Raw genomic sequence first — 18,281 nt, 5'->3', positions numbered from 1 at the left:
TTCCTAAAGCTGTATAGTTTGTATTTTAAATATGGAAGTGATGTGTTAAGAAAAATCTGGAGTTTTTCAAGTACAGTTTAGCGGTTTTTTTTAAGCTTGTGCAGCGGTAAATGGAATTCTGAGTTGGCAACACTGATCGGAAGATTCGAGTCGAAACAAGTATTAGCAGGGCACGTAAACACGTGTGTATTTGGTGTGTAATATGTCAAATGGTAGTTATGCTATGTATATTTTAGATACGAAAGTATGTGGTAACTTCTCCATGTTACTCTTCTTACGAGGTCGAGTTTACAGAAATTTAAGTCTTTATTTTATAAGTAGTTATTGTGTCCATTGAAAATCTAACCTATAATGTTGCATGTCAAAAGTTCTGCTGCATTGAAAATATTTTATCTTAACCAGGCGTTTAATATGAAGTTATAAATTTGAAGGTGAATATTAAAAGATAAACGTTTCATTTTGAATATCCGAGTACTTTTGAAGGAACACCCAGAATAGGGAGTTAAAAAATTGAATAGGTCTTATATGTGTAGTACCTTCCAAAGAGTTATACCACTATTTTGTTTAAAAAGTGTCGCCGTGATTTTCTTTTAATTTGATTGGTTATAGTTGTCATTTGTTCTAGAATTTTCGTTAATTTTGAATGGATAATGACGTTATCAGTTGTTCTTGGTTGTTTGACGTGAGTGGTGTTATGTTGTTTCTGATGGCTAAAGCTATTGAAAGTTTGTCATTTTATGATTTTCTTTCGCTTTGATTGGTTATAGTTGTAATTTATTCTAGAATTTTCACTAATTTTTAATGGATAATGATGTTGTCAGTTGTTCCTGGTTGTTTGACGTGAGTGATGTTACATTGTAGATTTGTCTGCATTTGTCGAATGCGCATCATCATGCTTACGAAAAGGCACTTTTCAGTGCCAATGATTTATTTTGTGTGCACAAGGTTGGAACTTTGAAGTAAGAGGGAAAGGAAGGAATCCGTGTTCTGAAATTATTTATTAAATTTTGTGTCGATTTTGGTTTAGTTCTTTCGCTGGTGATTAAGGATTGTGTTGAATGTTGAGGAGAAAACTGTTTTTTCTGTGGTTTAAAGAAATTACTTACTGAATTTTCTGTAGATGTTAAGATGTAATAAGTGTTCGAAGAGAATTTCATTTAGTGTAAAGACGTGGTTTATTTATGCAAAGGTGACTGTACGACAAAGTGTTGGTTTAGTTCTTTGTTGCCTGCATGGTTTAAGGTTAGATTGCCTTAAAGCCTGCGTCATTTATACTGGAAGTGAAGTGGTTGTCGATGAAGACGTCAATGAGAATTGAATTTTATTTGATAAGGTGATAAATTATTATGTTTTTTTTTTTTTTTTTTGTTTTTGTGATTTTTGGGGGTAAAGTGCGGACGAAAACTACCAGAAAAGTACTACCAACTACGACGTTCGAATGCCACGAAACGCCAAAAAAAAATCAAAGGCGAAAAATTAAATATATTTTCATTTTTTGGAGGGCATCTTGGTGTTTGTAAGTATTACTCCTGATCACATGTATATAACAGATTGGCCATCCCCATGTTAAAAACGGTAACATAAAGAAGAGAACAACCACCAAGATCGATTAGTAACGACCGCTAGATAGAAGTATAGTTGCTCCATGCAATTCAAATGAGAGTCTTCTTCTACTGTCGTTAAATGGCAGCATAGTGAAAGTTGTTGCCTTCAAAGCCCGTAAGAGTGATCAATCTGTTATGTGATCTGGGGTAATACATCAACTATTCACACTAATTTAACTTCATTGTAGAACTCATCACAAATTTGTAACAGTTTTCTATGCTATTTCCAACAACGAATGATAGGCCTACCGTCATTCGTTTATCCGAAAATCTTTACAGTAATTTTAAATTTGGATACTTGGCTTTTCTATAGCACGCAACACTGAAACTTCCAACTTGCATTTTTCTAAGTTCTACAGTGCGGAAATCTGTGACAGATTAGGTTAGTGTTTTCATATGCCTTCCATATACGAATCTGTGCCAGGTTAGCTTTGGTTATTTTAGGTTTTTTTTAATATGCTTTACATATACGAATCTGCAACAGGTTAGGTTTGGTTAATTTAGGCTTTTGTATGCTTTGCATATACTAAGTGAAGTGAAATATGCATTTCGCGTTCATTTTGAAGTATTCTACCTTTTTATTTCACATGTTAAATAATCATTTTTAAGTTATGGAATGACACACAACCAAATAGATCACATCTTGATAGATAAACAAAAACATACTAGTATAGTAGACATTCGAACTTTCAGGGGGGCAGACTGTAATTCTGACCATTATTTGGTGATTGGAGGATTAAGAGAAAGACTATCAGTAGCCAAGCGAGTAGAGCTACAAGCTAATATTAGCAGACTCAATATTCTAAAATTAAAGGACGAGGAAAGTAAGCAACATTATCAGGTCGAAATTTCAAATAGGTTTGCCGTATTAGCAACATCCGACGGAGATGAGGAAGAGTTAGATGTCAATAACGTGTGGGAGAATATCCCAGATAATATCAAAATTGCAGCTGAGCAGAGCATAGGTTATCATGAAACTAAGAAAAGGAAACCATGGTTTGATGATTGTTCCATTGTAGTAGATAGAAGGAAACAGGCAAAATTGAAATTTTTACAGGACCCAATTGAGGAGAATAGAGATAATTATTTCAATGAAAGACGGGAAGCAAGTCGTACCCTTAGGAATAAAAAGAGATATTACTTGAAGGAAAAACTGAATGAGGTAGAAACAAATAGTAAGAATAAAAACATTCGAGATTTATATAAGGGTATAAAGGAATTTAAAAATGGATATCAGGCAAAGGTAAACGTGATCAAGGATGAGAATGGTGACTTGCTTGCAGACAGTCCTGAATAGATGGAAAAACTATTTTGGACAATTACCAAATACACATAGGCCAAATAGAAATGATCGGGACGAAATTCAAATACAAACTGCTGAGCCATTTATACCCGAACCCACACTTTCTGAAGTCAAAATTGCGATAGAAAATCTGAAAAAGTACAAGTCTCTAGATATTGATCAAATTCCAGCAGAATTACTACAAGAGGGTGGAAGGGCATTATCTAGCGAAATTTATAAGCTTGTACTTGCAATTTGGGAAAAGGAAATTGTACAGACCAATGGAAGGAGTCCATAATCGTACCTATTTTTAAGAAAGGGGACAAGACTAACTGTAATAACTTTCGAGGAATATCACTTTTGTTGACATCCTATAAAATTTTGTCGAATATCCTTTTGAGAAGATTAACTCTATATGTAGATGAAATTATTGGGGATCATCAATGTGGTTTTAGGCGTAATAGATCAACTATTGATCAGATTTTTTGTATTCGACAGATATTGGAGAAAAAATGGGAGTATAAGGGTACAGTACACCAGTTATTCATAGATTTCAAAAAGGCATATGACTCGGTTAAGAGGGAAGTTTTATATAATATTCTTGTTGAATTTGATATTCCCAAGAAACTAGTTCGATTAATTAAAATGTGTCTTAGTGAAACGTACAGCAGAGTCCGTATAGGTCAGTTTCTGTCTGATGCTTTTCCAATTCACTGCGGGCTAAAGCAAGGAGATGCACTATCGCCTTTACTTTTTAACTTTGCTCTAGAATATGCCATTAGGAAAGTTCTGGATAACAGAGAGGGTTTGGAATTGAATGGGTTACATCAGCTTCTTGTCTATGCGGATGACGTGAATATGTTAGGAGAAAATCCACAAACGATTAGGGAAAACATGGAAATTCTACTTGAAGCAAGTAAAGCGATAGGTTTGGAAGTAAATTCCGAAAAGACTAAGTATATGATTGTCTCATGATCAGAATATTGTACGAAATGGAACTATAAAAATTGGAGATATATCCTTCGAAGAGGTGGAAAAATTCAAATATCTTGGAGCAACAGTAACAAATATAAATGACACTCAGGAGGAAAAGGAAATTAAACACAGAATAAATGCCTGTTACTATTTGGTTGGGAAGCTTATGTCATCTAATCTGCAGTCAAAAAATCTGAAAGTTAGAATTTATAACACAGTTATATTACCGGTTGTTCTGTATGGATGTGAAACTTGGACTCTGACTTTGTGGGAGGAACAGAGATGAAGGGTGTTTGAGAATAAGGTTCTTAGGAAAATGTTTGGGGCTAAGAGGGATTAAGTTACAGGAGAATGGAGAAAGTTACACAACACAGAACTGCACGCATTGGTATTCTTCACCTGACATTATTAGGAACATTAAATCCAGACATTTGCGATGGGCAGGGCATGTAGCACTTATGGGCGAATCCAGAAATGTATATAGAGTGTTAGTTGGGAGCTGGAGGGAATAAGACCTTTGGGGAGGCCGAAACGCAGATGGGAGGATAATATTAAAATAGATTTGAGGGAGGTGGGATATGATGGTAGGGACTGGATTAATCTTGCTCAGGATAGGGACCTATGGTGGGCTTATGTGAGTGCGGCAATGAACCACCAGGTTCCTTAAAAGCTATAAGTAAGTAAGTAAGTAAGTTGTGGACACTGGTCAATTATTTCCGTTTTTACTCATTTCCTAATGGAATGTTTTCAAGTCAGCAGACGTCCTGTATGATTTTTTCACATTCCAAACTATCTTCCCTCTGAAAATTAGACCATTTTTTCACTTTTTTTGTAAAAAAATCCTTCAGTGTCACGTGCTATAGAAAACCCGGATTTTTGTTCCCGCAACTTCCATCATTCATTGTTTATTTTAGAAAATGTAGCCTTTGAAATAGGCTATTACTAACTGCAAGGAGTTATAGAAATTTTAATCCGAAAGTAAATTGGCTGCTATGGACAAACGATTTATGAACAGTATTGCTGGTAAGGATTTTCTGTCAAACCTTGTTGAACGAACTACAACAGGAGCTCGAAGAGGAACACGAAAGACAGTTATGCATTCTATCTTAAAATTTTGGAATGTATAAAGAAGAAAACTAACATTTTCATTGCAGATTTGACACAATGCAAGATCAATCAGTGAAACATCTTACTGTATCTGGACTAACATTTTCTTTCTTCACACCGGAAGAAATTGAGAAACTGAGTGTGTTGAAGATAACAACGCCATTGTCATTCAATTCTATTGGTCATCCATTGAAGTGTGGGCTTTATGATCCCGCACTGGGTAAGTATGCACATCGGACTGTTAGGTATGAAACACAGTAAAAGCATGAAATGTGTGTAACTTACAGCCCATCAGATTGAGTCGTCTACAGTTTGTAGAGATTTATATTCAAGGGTGCGGTGTAATTACATATTCCAATATAGTACTGGGGCCAGCCCATCGCCTTGTTTTAATTTAATCCTTGGTTCACTTGAAAAATAAAGTTCCACATTCTCCTTGAATATTCACACATGAGACAGTTTCTGTCATTGTTTCATTTAGCTTGACTTTTCAGGAATTTGAAATTGTTGTAAGATTTTATTAATCTGGGTTCTGTTAATTGAGTCATAAGCTTTGTTGGAAGTGCACGAAAATCTGAAATAGATCCATACATCCTTCTCAGAATTTTTCCATTATCAATTTCACTGTGTATAGTTGATTGATTGTTGACCTATTTTTCTTAAATCCTGCTTGTTATTCCCCTATGATCGTCTTAGCATATGATTCGAGCCTCATTCTCAGGATGCTCGTAAAAACTTTAGGAACAGGGATGTACCCCTATAGTTGCCACAGTTGAGCTTATCGCCTTTTGGTAGATTGGACACATTATTTCTCCCAGTCTGTGGTAATTTGTTCTATGTTTCATATTTTAACTACCAAACTATGCAAAATATTCAGGAGGTCTGTTCCTCCATATTTCTGAGGTAATTTCATTATATCCTGAAGCCTTACTATTTTTTAGTGCTGATAACTACTTTCTGTAGTTCTTCTGTAGTAGGCCTAGGTAGTTTCTCTGGATTTTCTACATTTCCTTCTTCTATCTCAATACTATGTGTTATTAGAGGGGCTGCTAAGACACATTCCAGACTATAATTCATAAGCTTTTGAAGTATTCAATCCTTCTGTTTTTGATTTTTTCTTTGTCACCTATCAAATTACTTGCCTTTACTTTTGCAAAGATTTGCACGTGTTTTAAATTCTTCTTTCGTCATTTTGATTTCTTTAGAGGTTAGTAGGCCTATGTGTTTCTTATTTTAAGATTCTCATTAATTTTTTGTTGTACTCAAAAAGCTGTTAAAATCTATGCAGGTACATTACTTCCGTCCTATATATTTTTGTATAATTTTGTTTACTTGTTCCAAATTTCAAAGCAACAATTGAATCCCTCCCCCCCCCCCGAATAAGGTTATATGACTCATTGTTTCCCTACGTACTTATACCCTTATTCCAGTGTGGAGGTATTCAATTATGATATATGATCTGTGGAACACAATACAATTGCTTAAAATTAAAAATAAGAACTATATTCCACTTTTCTTGGCAACTCAGTGCATATTCAGATGCAATTTTAGGGGATCCAGTTTCAATACGTAGTGAAGAAGTGAAGATTTAAGTTTTTTCCATAGGGACCGGATGTGTTTTGTTTTTATCTTGGTTACAATATGTGGAAGAGTGTAATATATAATACAATAAAATTCACTTGTATTCGTTTTCTAGACTTAATAAAATGTTCTCAGATTTTATAGATAGTCTAGTAGTGGGGTTGCCACTTAACAAGCATTATTAACATAAGAAATGCGTTTTTTTTATGTTGCAGGACCTGTAAGTGATAGCAGCGACCCGTGCACGACTTGTTCGAACAATGTGTACAAATGTCCTGGACACATTGGACATATAGAACTACCTCTTCCAGTAATTAATTCATTGTTTCATAAAGTAATCTATAATATTCTCAAGTTGGCATGCTTGAATTGCCATAACTTCCGAATTAAAGGTGAGTAATGGACTTGGAGTCATGATTTCTCTCACATTTTTTGTCTTCTTTCTTAGTAATCTCGAATTCAGACATTATTCTCTAGGAGGGGAGGATGAGTAATTCCTCGGAGGGAATGGAGAAAATTGACTATGCTTTATAAAGCAAAATATATCTAATGAATCTATTAAAAAATTTACATAACAAACTCAGAACAACAAAACTTTCACCAGTGTTTTAAATGTACACGTACAACATGCTGTTAAAACCATACATATCAATTAATCATTCAACAGTAAGTTAACATGGGTGCACCCATTTGAAATATATTTCTGAAAAAGCTCGTAAAAGATTCTCCCTTCTGAAAAGACTAGCAGGAAAGAAATGGGGATGCTCTAGGAGTACTTTGAACACTACATACAAAATGTTTATAAAGCCAGTGCTGATGTACTGTGGAGAAATTTTAATTACTTCACCTTTCATAAATGAAATAGAATATGTTCAAAAGCAAGCTTTCAGGCTCATTACTGGTGGAATCAAAACAACTCCAATAGATTCTATGAGATTCCTCACTAATATTAACAGCATCAAAATGACAATAGAAGAAAAACCACTGATTCAATATGAAAAATTTAATCAGATTACCATAAACAATTGGCATTCATACAGTCCTCTCTGCAGATTAAAAACTCAAAGTTTCATATCCATGGTTCAAGAATTAAAACAGAAAATGAACATCCCGAATTTAAAAGAAAACTTACAAATTAAACCAAATCCTTTAACTCTATTAAATATAGAGTATAATCTAAATTTAACAGAAGAAGTACTGAAATCAGAAGTAAACACTGAAATAATGAAATAATTGTCTTTACAGACAATTAATATTAGGTACCCTCCATAAAACTGGCTTTATTTATACACTGACGGATCCTTGATCTCCAGAGAACAAGGTGCAGGTGCAGGTGTTACGTGCTGTCTCTTCTCACTTTATAGATCTCTTGGGTATGGAGCAACAAGTTTTGATGAGAAACATTGCAATAAGTGAAAGTCTCAGGAATCTTCTATGCCACATCAATAAATTAAAAATTGCAGTTACATTGTCAGATTCCAAAGCAGCTATTCTATCAATAGTCTCTAGACACACATCTTAATTTCAAACAGCAATTGAATTCTTTTCTGTAGTTTTTGAAGTTGTTGGATCATTTTGTGACATTCTTTAATTTGGATTGACATCATTTTATATGAATTTATTGCATATAATGCTGCTTTAGAATCAGAGAGAATGACAGCATTTTGAAATTTATCTATTCTGTATAGTAGGTGTTGGAGTAAGATATGAATAGCCATTATTTCCGCATCAAAATTTGTTGTATGATGTCCTGCTGGTTGATAAAATGAGAATAATGCACACGTAATTCCTGATCCTGAGTTGTTATCGATAGTAGACCCATCTGTGTAGATATGTAACCATTCTTCTGGTGGGTATCTATTGTTCACAGCTTCTAATGCCAGCGCTTTTAGTGCAGGTTTGGAAGTTTCAGATTTTGTAACTGGTTCTTCTAAATCTAGTTGAATGTTAATTGGTTCGAAGGTTAGAGGGTTTTCTCTGCTTAAAATGTTTTCTTTAGATTTAGGGAGGTTCAATTCTGTTTTTATTTCCGTGACTTTGGACAGGAAACTTGTTTGTGTTTTCAACTTGGTTGGTTGTAACAGTCTTTTTTCCCATTTTGTTGTTGTTAACCGCAACATTTTTTCATGGTGTGTTAGTGCCTGCTTCTCTAGAGTGAGATATATTGGAGATTCTGGGTTAGGGCTTGCATTGCCGTGATTGGGGTTGATTTTGCTGCACCAGTTATTAGTTGCAGGGCCTGATTTTGGCATACTTCTAGTCGATTCAGGTTGAAATTATTTGCTGTAATTAATACCTCCGCATTGTAGAGAAGTATTGGCTTGATGAATGTTTTGTACGTGATGTTCAAAGTCTGCCGATTACTACCCCACTTGGCTCCAGCTAATCTCTTTGAAATTGGAAGTCTTTTTGTTGATTTATTTACTACTGCTTCAATATGATTTCTCCAAGATAATTTTGCAATGGATACGTGCACATTGTAGAATTGCTGGATATGAAACTGCTGACTTTCTTGCCAAAAAAGGATCCAATTTAATTCAGAATACGAATACAAGCCTACCTTTTATATCCATCAAAAGATTAATTAAAAATAAATATAAAATCAAGCAAAACCAAGCACTATGTACCAAAGCCAAAGATAAAAATGGAGCATTTTAATAAAAAAAAAAAACAAATTATTCCAGAAATCCCACGTAAATCTGCAGTAGCAAAATTCAGACTGCTTACAGAACACGATTATTTGGCCAAACACTTGAATAGAATAGGAATTTACACAAATCCAAATTGCCCTCTATGCAACAAAGAAGAAGAAATGACTACAGATCATCTACAAACCTGTGAAGCTCTACCTGATGGATCCACCACAGAGAAATATTGGAGAGCAAGAACGCTAATGGCTTCGTTGCCAAAGCCCGGCATCAGATAACAACAACAACATAATTTGAAACAGCAGAAATAACTAAAATGCTCTCTCATTTAATATCACTTAATAAAAGAATTGTATTCCAATGGATACCATTCCAATTTGGAATCCTGGGAAACGAGAATGCGGATGCTTTAGCAAAGGAGGGCAGCACTGCTACTTATAGATCTGTTACTAAATCTACGTATTAGTCGACCTGGTTGGCAAGTTGGTATAGCGCTGGCCTTCTATGCCCAAGGTTGCGGGTTCGATCCCGGGCCAGGTCGATGGCATTTAAGTGTGCTTAAATGCGACAGGCTCATGTCAGTAGATTTACTGGCATGTAAAAGAACTCCTGTGGGACAAATTTCCGGCACATCCGGCGACGCTGATATAACCTCTGCAGTTGCGAGCGTCGTTAAATAAAACATAACTTTAACTTCAACTGTACGTATTACTCTGTGAAAAGATTTATTAAATCCACATATTTAGTCCACACCTGTGGAGTAATGGTCAGCGTGTCTGGCTGCGAAACCAGATGGCCCGGGTTCGAATCCCAGTCAGGGCAAGTTACCTGGTTGAGGTTTTTTCCGAGGTTTTCCCTCAACCCAATACGAGCAAATGCTGGGTAACTTTCGGTGCTGGACCCCGGACTCATTTCACCGGCATTATCACCTTCATTTCATTCAGACGCTGAATAACCTAGATGTTGATACAGCGTCGTAAAATAACCCAATAAAATAAAATAAATCTACATACTTAGACTTCAACAAACAAAATTTGATAACACAATCTCAAGGGAAAAAATGGAGACTTCAGCAAACAAAATTTGATAACACAATCTCAAGGGAAAAAATGGAACTCTCTGCATCATAATCCTCAGTTAATTCCCTATTTACCACACAAATCGTCTGTAGCTGCATTTAGATTGGCAACAGACTGTTTGGCCAAGCACCTGCATAGATTTGGAATATATCAATCCCTTAACTGCCCATTGTGCAGTTCAAATCAAGAAATGGATTCGGAACACCTCAAAATCTGTGCTTCAGTGGCTGACCATGACAATATCTTTGAAAAATATTGGAGTGCAAGAGGGAAAATGACTTTATTGTCAAATGCCTGGCATTAGAAAACATCAACAACATAAATTAATCAATCTTGTTTTGAGAGGATCAGTATATTTCAATATGTACCGGTAATGTAGACTATTTTTAGTAGTAGATTAGCTTACATGTAGCTCTAATATATTCAGTTAAATACAATGACTTACTATGTGCAGGGTTGGTCATAATCTTTGCTTAGGGATCAAAAGTAAAAACAAATCCATATAAACACATGGCTATTATAACTTTTTAAAATTATTAATTTTTACACATTCTGCATCAATAATTTGCCTCCCAGTTAGCAACCAATCTTATGTGGATTGTCAAAGAAGAAGGTGCATCACCGTTTTTGAGAGAACGTGGTAACACTCTTGATCTTCTTTAAAAATGAATTGCAAACTAAGTTATAATAGCCAAATGTGTTTATATGGTTTTGCTTTTACATTGGATCCCTAGGCAAAGTTTATGAACTTAACACCATACTTTGCAACAAGCAGGTTTACATAGGTCTGTGTGTGAAAGTGTTCAAGTATGGACTTCAGATTTGTACTTTTTCATTTACCTTAGAACTGTTATTTTCATGCTTCCCTACTGTGCTTTGAAGGTAATGATTTGGATGTTGTAAAATAAACTTAAGTTATAAGAATAATCAAAAGAACACATGTATTATTGTTGCTACTACTACTGCTGCTGCTGCTAACCACCATCACCACCGCCAACGCCACCACTGCTGTAGCTATTATTGTTAATACTGCTACTTCTCCTGCTGCTACTAATGACCACCCCGCTACTGTTTGTGCTGCTAATACTACAGCTACTGCTAACCATGAAGGCTTTTTTCTGTAAAATAGACAATATTGTGTCAGAGTACTTTATCTTGACTTTGTATTATATGAACGGCACACGGAGTATTTTTTTTTTTTTTTGACAAATAATAGTCTGTTTTTCAGGTACGAAAAAAAAAAAAAAGATAGTATTTGACTTCAGTTCATTACAATTATCTCCGAAAGTGAAACTTGATATTTCTTGGATACAGGATCATTTCCCTTTGGTCACTTATTGAATTTATCTTCATAGTAATACTGATAATTATGATTTTTTATATTTCTACGTAACTACATAAACCATTAATTTATTTTCCAGGAGTTTCTAAGCATCTTTTCGTAAGAAAGTTAAGACTTCTTGATGATGGTCTTATCACTGAAGCCCAGGAAGTGGAAGAAGTCATTGCAGATCTACTTTCATCTTCAAATCCAACGAATGTAGTAAATGAAGCTACTACAGTTCTGGTGGAAGAATGATTGCAAGAGTACTATAGCAGAATGAAGAAAAGTTAGTTGTCCTTCATTTAAATTTACTTTCATAAATGATTTGTTCATAGTACACTTATTTATAAAATTTAAAATCACTGTAACTTTATTCATGGAGGGGAAAGAGGAATCTGTAATGAAGCCCAGTGAGACCACAGTCTACTATATACAGTCACGAAGCTTGGGATGATTTTTTGCAATTCTCGCGATAGTTGCTAGCTGCTTGGATTGCTGTGAGTACCAGGAACAATAGACTGTATCACAGCCATCATGATCTAATACAGGCCGTAAGGCAGACCATGTAACTCTCTTAACCCGATCACGAAGGGCGGCGTTTCAACCATATAAATTAGTTGGAATGCATAAACAGTAACATATGTTTCTCTAAAATGTAGTGTAATTCCATTAATAAAATTTAAAACAATGATTATGAGACACTTCAGACATAATTCACTTGCGAGTTAAGATGTAATATTATTTATTGTGTGAAAATTACGTTGTTCGTATGTGTAATACATGCCTTTATTTCGATTAAATATCGCGAAATTCTTGTACATTCATTTATGCACGATTCAATAATTTTCAATTGCACCACATGGATCTTTAGATATGTTGAAATTATAGGTTATGTTTACTGTACCAGTTGCCCCTTTCTGTCTAAATTTAGCGATCTCCAATGCCTTGCTATTCATTTGAAAATTATAGGTTATGTTTACTATATTTAACTTATATTCCTAAATTCGCAATCATACTTTATAATTAAGCATAATGTCATGTATGATACCCCGGACATTCAATTTGTCTGTATTTTAATGCTACAATTGAATTGTATTTATCTACTACTTAAGAGACGAAGTAACACAGTTGTACGTACACGAATTTCATAGGAGTGGTATGGTAAATGTTTTGTCTAAAATTAGGGAAGGTAGATGTGCTAAATTGAAATCCCAATATAAATCCTTTTTTATTAAACCTCAAAATACTTTCCATTCTAAACTTGAAATGTTGACGCGAACAGATTATATTAACATGTAAAATTCTCTGCACATTAAAATAACACAGTTTGTAATTATTTCTGCAACATAGTATGCAACAAGAAGTAAACGGAACTTATGGACACATTACACTAAATAAAGCTTAGCAATGGTAAGCAATAAAGTTATAATATAATATTTCACTGAGCTCCATACGCTGAAGTAGAAAACCCGAACAAACATTACAGCCTGGTCTAGATCGAAAAGGCATTGACTGTGCCGTATTTCGCATTTTTGTGAAAAGCTATGTAAACTGTGAAATGTTCGTTATCGGTTGTAATAACTGTAAATGGCTAAAATACAATAATTTGAATAATAATATGGGAAAGGAGACGTTTGTAGTACTATAAATTGTAAGAAAAATAGGTTAGAGTTATGCTTCTTCCGAAAGATCCAGGAAGGTAAGTTTATAGAATATATAGGCTATTTTATGAAAATAATATATAAACCTTATGTATTTCATATTTCAATAGTGGAAGGAAGGCGTTAATTTTTTCAAAAGAACACGATATCGAAAGTACAATACATTTTATGGTCTGCTAGGGAAAGAGTCTGTGATGAGGCGATAGTAGCGATCCTGGTGGTGAGCAACTATCTATGGATGCACATTTCAACTGTCTATGTTTGCATATTTAGTGACTGTATATACTAGACTGTGGTGAGACTATGTAGATTCTCCTGCAAAGAAAAGTCCACAGAATCATTGAAGCATTTAAGTCAGAACACATTAGAACAGAAATAATTCAGCTCTCAATATTGAATTTGGAATATTCGTTAATTTGCCATTTAAATTGTCTTTTCAACCAGTTTTAGTCTCTTTAGAGTTGGGTCAGACCGAGTCGATCTCTGATGAAACAGTTTATTGTTACAAAATCTTGCAGGTAAACAATTTTGTGGTCTACGAATTAAGATTGCTTTCAACAGTGGTTAGAAAATTACATTGTTACTTGTTGTGCTGAAATCCTGATTAGTGCTGATTTGTTAAGATTTTGTAGGTACTTTCCTATTATGATTCTTTTCAAAATATTCATTCCAATGTAAGAAAGCAGCAACATAATTTGCTATTTTTGTCACAGAGATAAGCACTGTCACATTTTCTGTCTTGGAAATATTCGTGCAAATATAAAAAAAATTCTTGAGACTGCCTGTTCAGAGTTCCGCTTTTCCATTTTGCTGGGAAAACCTGTAGTGCTACATTTACAATAATATTGACACTAATTACTACACAGCTTACAAATTTACAAGATTTAATACACTAATTAAACTGTTTAAAATACGAAAACATTATATAGTACCAATATTGCTTTATATTTTTTTTATGACAACTACATTCAACTAACCTAAATAAGACTTAATAACAACACACAATATATATTCCATATGAAACAATATCTATAATACAGTATGATGCTAGCAGTGGCGGTTCATGCCTAAAATGACAAGGGGTTCACTACTTTTATGATGTTACATAGTTTTCCAGTAATTTAAACAATATTTAATTTCTGAAAGATTAAAAAATACTACAGTTCTTTAAAGTAGATAATTGCCTTAAAATGAGCCTGATGATGATGATGATGATCAATTATCTCTGAAAGAACATGGCAGCGATTTTTCCTTATGTTATCATTCTGTCTTTCAATATTCTGCCTGAAAGCTTAGGTAAGCTGTTGTCTGATTTCTGTTCTTCCAAGGGCTGATAAATCTAGGCAAGCATTCTTATGAGCAATAGATTCCTCATGCTTCTTAATTTTCCGTGTCAAATGGCTTAAATCTGACACACCAGTGCATGTCCAGCTCGTGTCTTTAACCTTAACAAATAGCAGGCATGGGAAACAAGATAATTTATTTGTAGATTCACAACCGCAAATCCAGCTCTTTTATTTTTCATATTTTTTTACATTGAAAGCTCTGCAAAATGTCTTACCTCGGCATGTTTGTGCTTGCTTTAAATAGAATTGAGGTAACGACCTTCCGAGCTTCTTTATTGTACACTTATCTTCCAAGATTAAAACTGAAACATTTGTTTATAAAAGATATTGAACACTATTCATTTTCTTTGGAAACGAACATTGGTCACACTCACAGATGAATATATTAAGACGAAAACACCAAGAATGACTAAGTGGACATTTAAAGGATTGTAAGAAACCATTAATAAATACAACAATCAGTAACACACACGTACACAATCTCAGCTACAGACTGGAGCTATCTTCTGGTTTGCATCACAAAGCCTTTCGCTTGTCGGCTGTCTCACGATCACGTCACTACAGCTGTGCTGTTCAAACACCGCTGACTCGGCGAGGTTTAGAGGAGAAATTGAACCTCGTAAGCATGTATTTGTATATGTGTGCGATCCCTGTGGTTCATTAAATTTAACACGAGAAAGACATATAGTACATATTCCGAAGTAAACAATTAAATTGTTTTTCCTGGAGTTCTCTAAAGCATTCAATGCATAGGATTTACCACCACTGGAAGCTAGTCAGCAAAGTTTTATGGCCACCAATGTAGCTCAGTCAGCTGAGACACTTGCCAGTCAATCCGGAGTTGCTCTTGGGTGTGGGTTCAATTCCCACTTGGACTGACCATAAGGCATATATCAGGTAATCTATGGCGAATCCTCCGTCTCATCTTGCTATATACCATCTTGCTATCACCAATCTCATCGACACTAAATAACACAGTCGTTGATACAGAATTGTTAAATAATCAACTAAAAAAAAAAAGAACACGGTTTTATAACAAAGATAAGAATAACTAAGCTCATGAGCTGAACACAGATGACACTGAAAAGTTCCAACATGTAACATTTTTCAGAAACGTGTATTTTATTAATATTAGAAGAGAAAAATTCGCTCCGGTGCCAGGGATCGAACCCGGGTCCTTGGTTCTGCATGCCAAGTGCTCTCACCATTGAGCTACACCGAAGTTCAATCCACAGCACCGGATCGAACCCCTCTCCTCCAGTGTTTTTCTCTTTGTGGCCTGACTCCAAGTTGGGCATGTATGTTGACATTTTATGTTAAGTCAACTGCCATTATACAAGGAGCGCACTCAGTTGAGTGACTTGGTGGCCGGGATTCCACAGTAATATGCATAGTAATCTGTACAGTAATATGCACTGTTGCTAGAAGAATCTACTAAAGATTATTATTTTTTGGTCCTACAGAATACATCTGTTATGGTAATAATTAATATTAGAGGAGAAAAATTCGCCTGTGCTGGGGATCGAACCTGGGTTTTTGGTTCTACGTGCCAAGTGCTCTCACCATTGAGCTATGCCGAAGTTCAGTCCACAGCACTGGATCGAACCCCTCTCCGCCAGTGTTTTTCCCTTTTTTGTTTTAGCACAGTGACATACACAACCAATTTTTTGTGAAGTTTTTTACTCCCCCACAAAATCGACTTCCAATCGCACAGTATGTGTACAGGCACAGTGACGGTAAGCAAAGTACAGTTGTGATTCTAGGTGTTAAATAAATTGTATCAAATCGTGTGTTATCGAAAAATTTGTTATGTTAAAGTAACTTATTTCAATTTTTAATATATCGTATAAATAAACAACTATATTATTGTATAGTTGAAATTGTTAAAACTTTGATTCGAAATATTTTTATTCTGTGTTTCTTAAGTGAATTTTAAAGTTTTAGTTCGCATAAAGCAAAGATATGAAAATTTGTGTTTGAATTGTGCTTGCTTGAGATGTTACTTCTTGTTTCAAGAGAAAGTCGTAGAAGATACTGTTGGTTGAGTTAGAGAAATATGGAGTTGGAGGAGAGAATGCATACGTCTCTGTGCCTCCAAAACTCGCTATATGCATTTATACAGATTTTTCAAGAGAAAGAAAAACATTGTCAATTTCAGTTCCCTTGAATTTCAAAGCTACATTCAATCATTACATGAAAAATGATGAAACTGTACCGTACCGAAAGTAGCTTTGAAAATCAAGGTGATTAAAAGTGATCATGTTTATTTTTTCTCTCTCCTGAAAAATCTGTTTAAATGTATATAGTGGATTTTGGAGGTGCAGCAATGGTATTTTATATATTGATGTAATATTTCACATCTGTTCTGAATTTGAACTGAGCACAGGAGAATAAATGGTGTGCGTTATGTATGTTACAGTGCATGCATTTGTCCTGAAAATATAAATATATTTATATTTCTACACTTCTTTAACTAATACGTTCAAATAAAATATGCAAATTCATGATTGTGAATAATAACAGTAACAGTGGTAAAGCATCGAGATATTGACCTCTGAAACAAATTCTATCTGTGCTTTCAATATCCTTGTGAAGTGGCCAACTGAGATGTAAGGATGATAAAAATTAAGTTCGGGTCAATCCTGAAACCATAACACCAGAGGAGGAGCAATGCTTGAATAAATTGTCAAAATGAACTAGTTGTTTTGTAACAATAGGAATTAAAAGGTTGGTGGCAAACCTTTCTCATTGAGTAGTCTCTCTCTTCCTTTTTTTCTTTTCTAACCCTTTCTTCCTTTCTTTGAAATAATAATGTTGAATTTTGATGCAGTGAAATCATATCCATGAACATCAGGCATATTTTTTTTATCTTTATGTATGAGTATATGTATGTCTCCTAAAGATAGCTTATTCATTTTCAGAAAAAAATGTTCAAAAACCACGTTCACGTACAAAGTTTGTGGAGTTCATAATAAATGATCTTGTTAATGCAGTAGAGAAGTCTGTAAATGAATTGAAGGCTTGCCCAAATTGTAAGGCGCCTATGAAGAAAATCTCAATGTACCGAAACAAGTTGATGATCAAAGTCCAGAAAGCTTCGACAGAAACAGAAAGGTAAGAATGGATTTATAATTACTAATACAGTTTGAAAGCAAGCAACCCCTTTTTAATGAATCTTGTCCTTAAGTGGGAGTTTTTGTTAAAAGGGGTTTACATAAAATGGAAAGGAAAGGCTAAAATAGCTAGTACTGACGTGTGTTGTCATTCATTCATTCATTTATTTTATTCCATAGATCTTACATGAGCAATGAAGCTTTAAGATGTGGAACATGTCAACATTTTACAATATTACAATTACAATTTTTACAAATTTTTATAGTTTTACAATTTAGTAATTTTCTACAATTTTTACAATGTTGTACAATTTTTTTTACATTTTGGCGAGATGTAGTGAGATGAGATGAGGTCCGAGGATTCGCCAAAATATTACCCGGCATTTGCCTTTTCGGTGGGGGAAACCTCGGAAAAACCCAACCAGGTGTACCAAACATTATAATCATTTAATTAGGCCTACAATTTTATTTACAGTACACTTCATTATTATATTTTTGTAACTCTTCAAGTGGTAGGCACAAATGTTTTTTCATTTGGTTGAACCTGAACCATACTGAAAT

At 34.6% G+C, this 18,281-nt stretch overlaps 1 pseudogene; it reads left to right on the top strand.

Moving 5' to 3' along the window:
• Nucleotides 1-302: 302 nt before the first annotated feature.
• LOC138693834 (DNA-directed RNA polymerase I subunit RPA1-like) overlaps nt 303-18,281 on the top strand; it is a 156,673-nt pseudogene continuing 138,694 nt past the window's right edge.

This window comes from Periplaneta americana, unplaced genomic scaffold (genome assembly GCF_040183065.1).
Source record: "Periplaneta americana isolate PAMFEO1 unplaced genomic scaffold, P.americana_PAMFEO1_priV1 scaffold_23, whole genome shotgun sequence".
Lineage (NCBI taxonomy): Eukaryota > Metazoa > Arthropoda > Insecta > Blattodea > Blattidae > Periplaneta > Periplaneta americana.
This window is presented reverse-complemented; position numbering and strand designations above follow the sequence as displayed.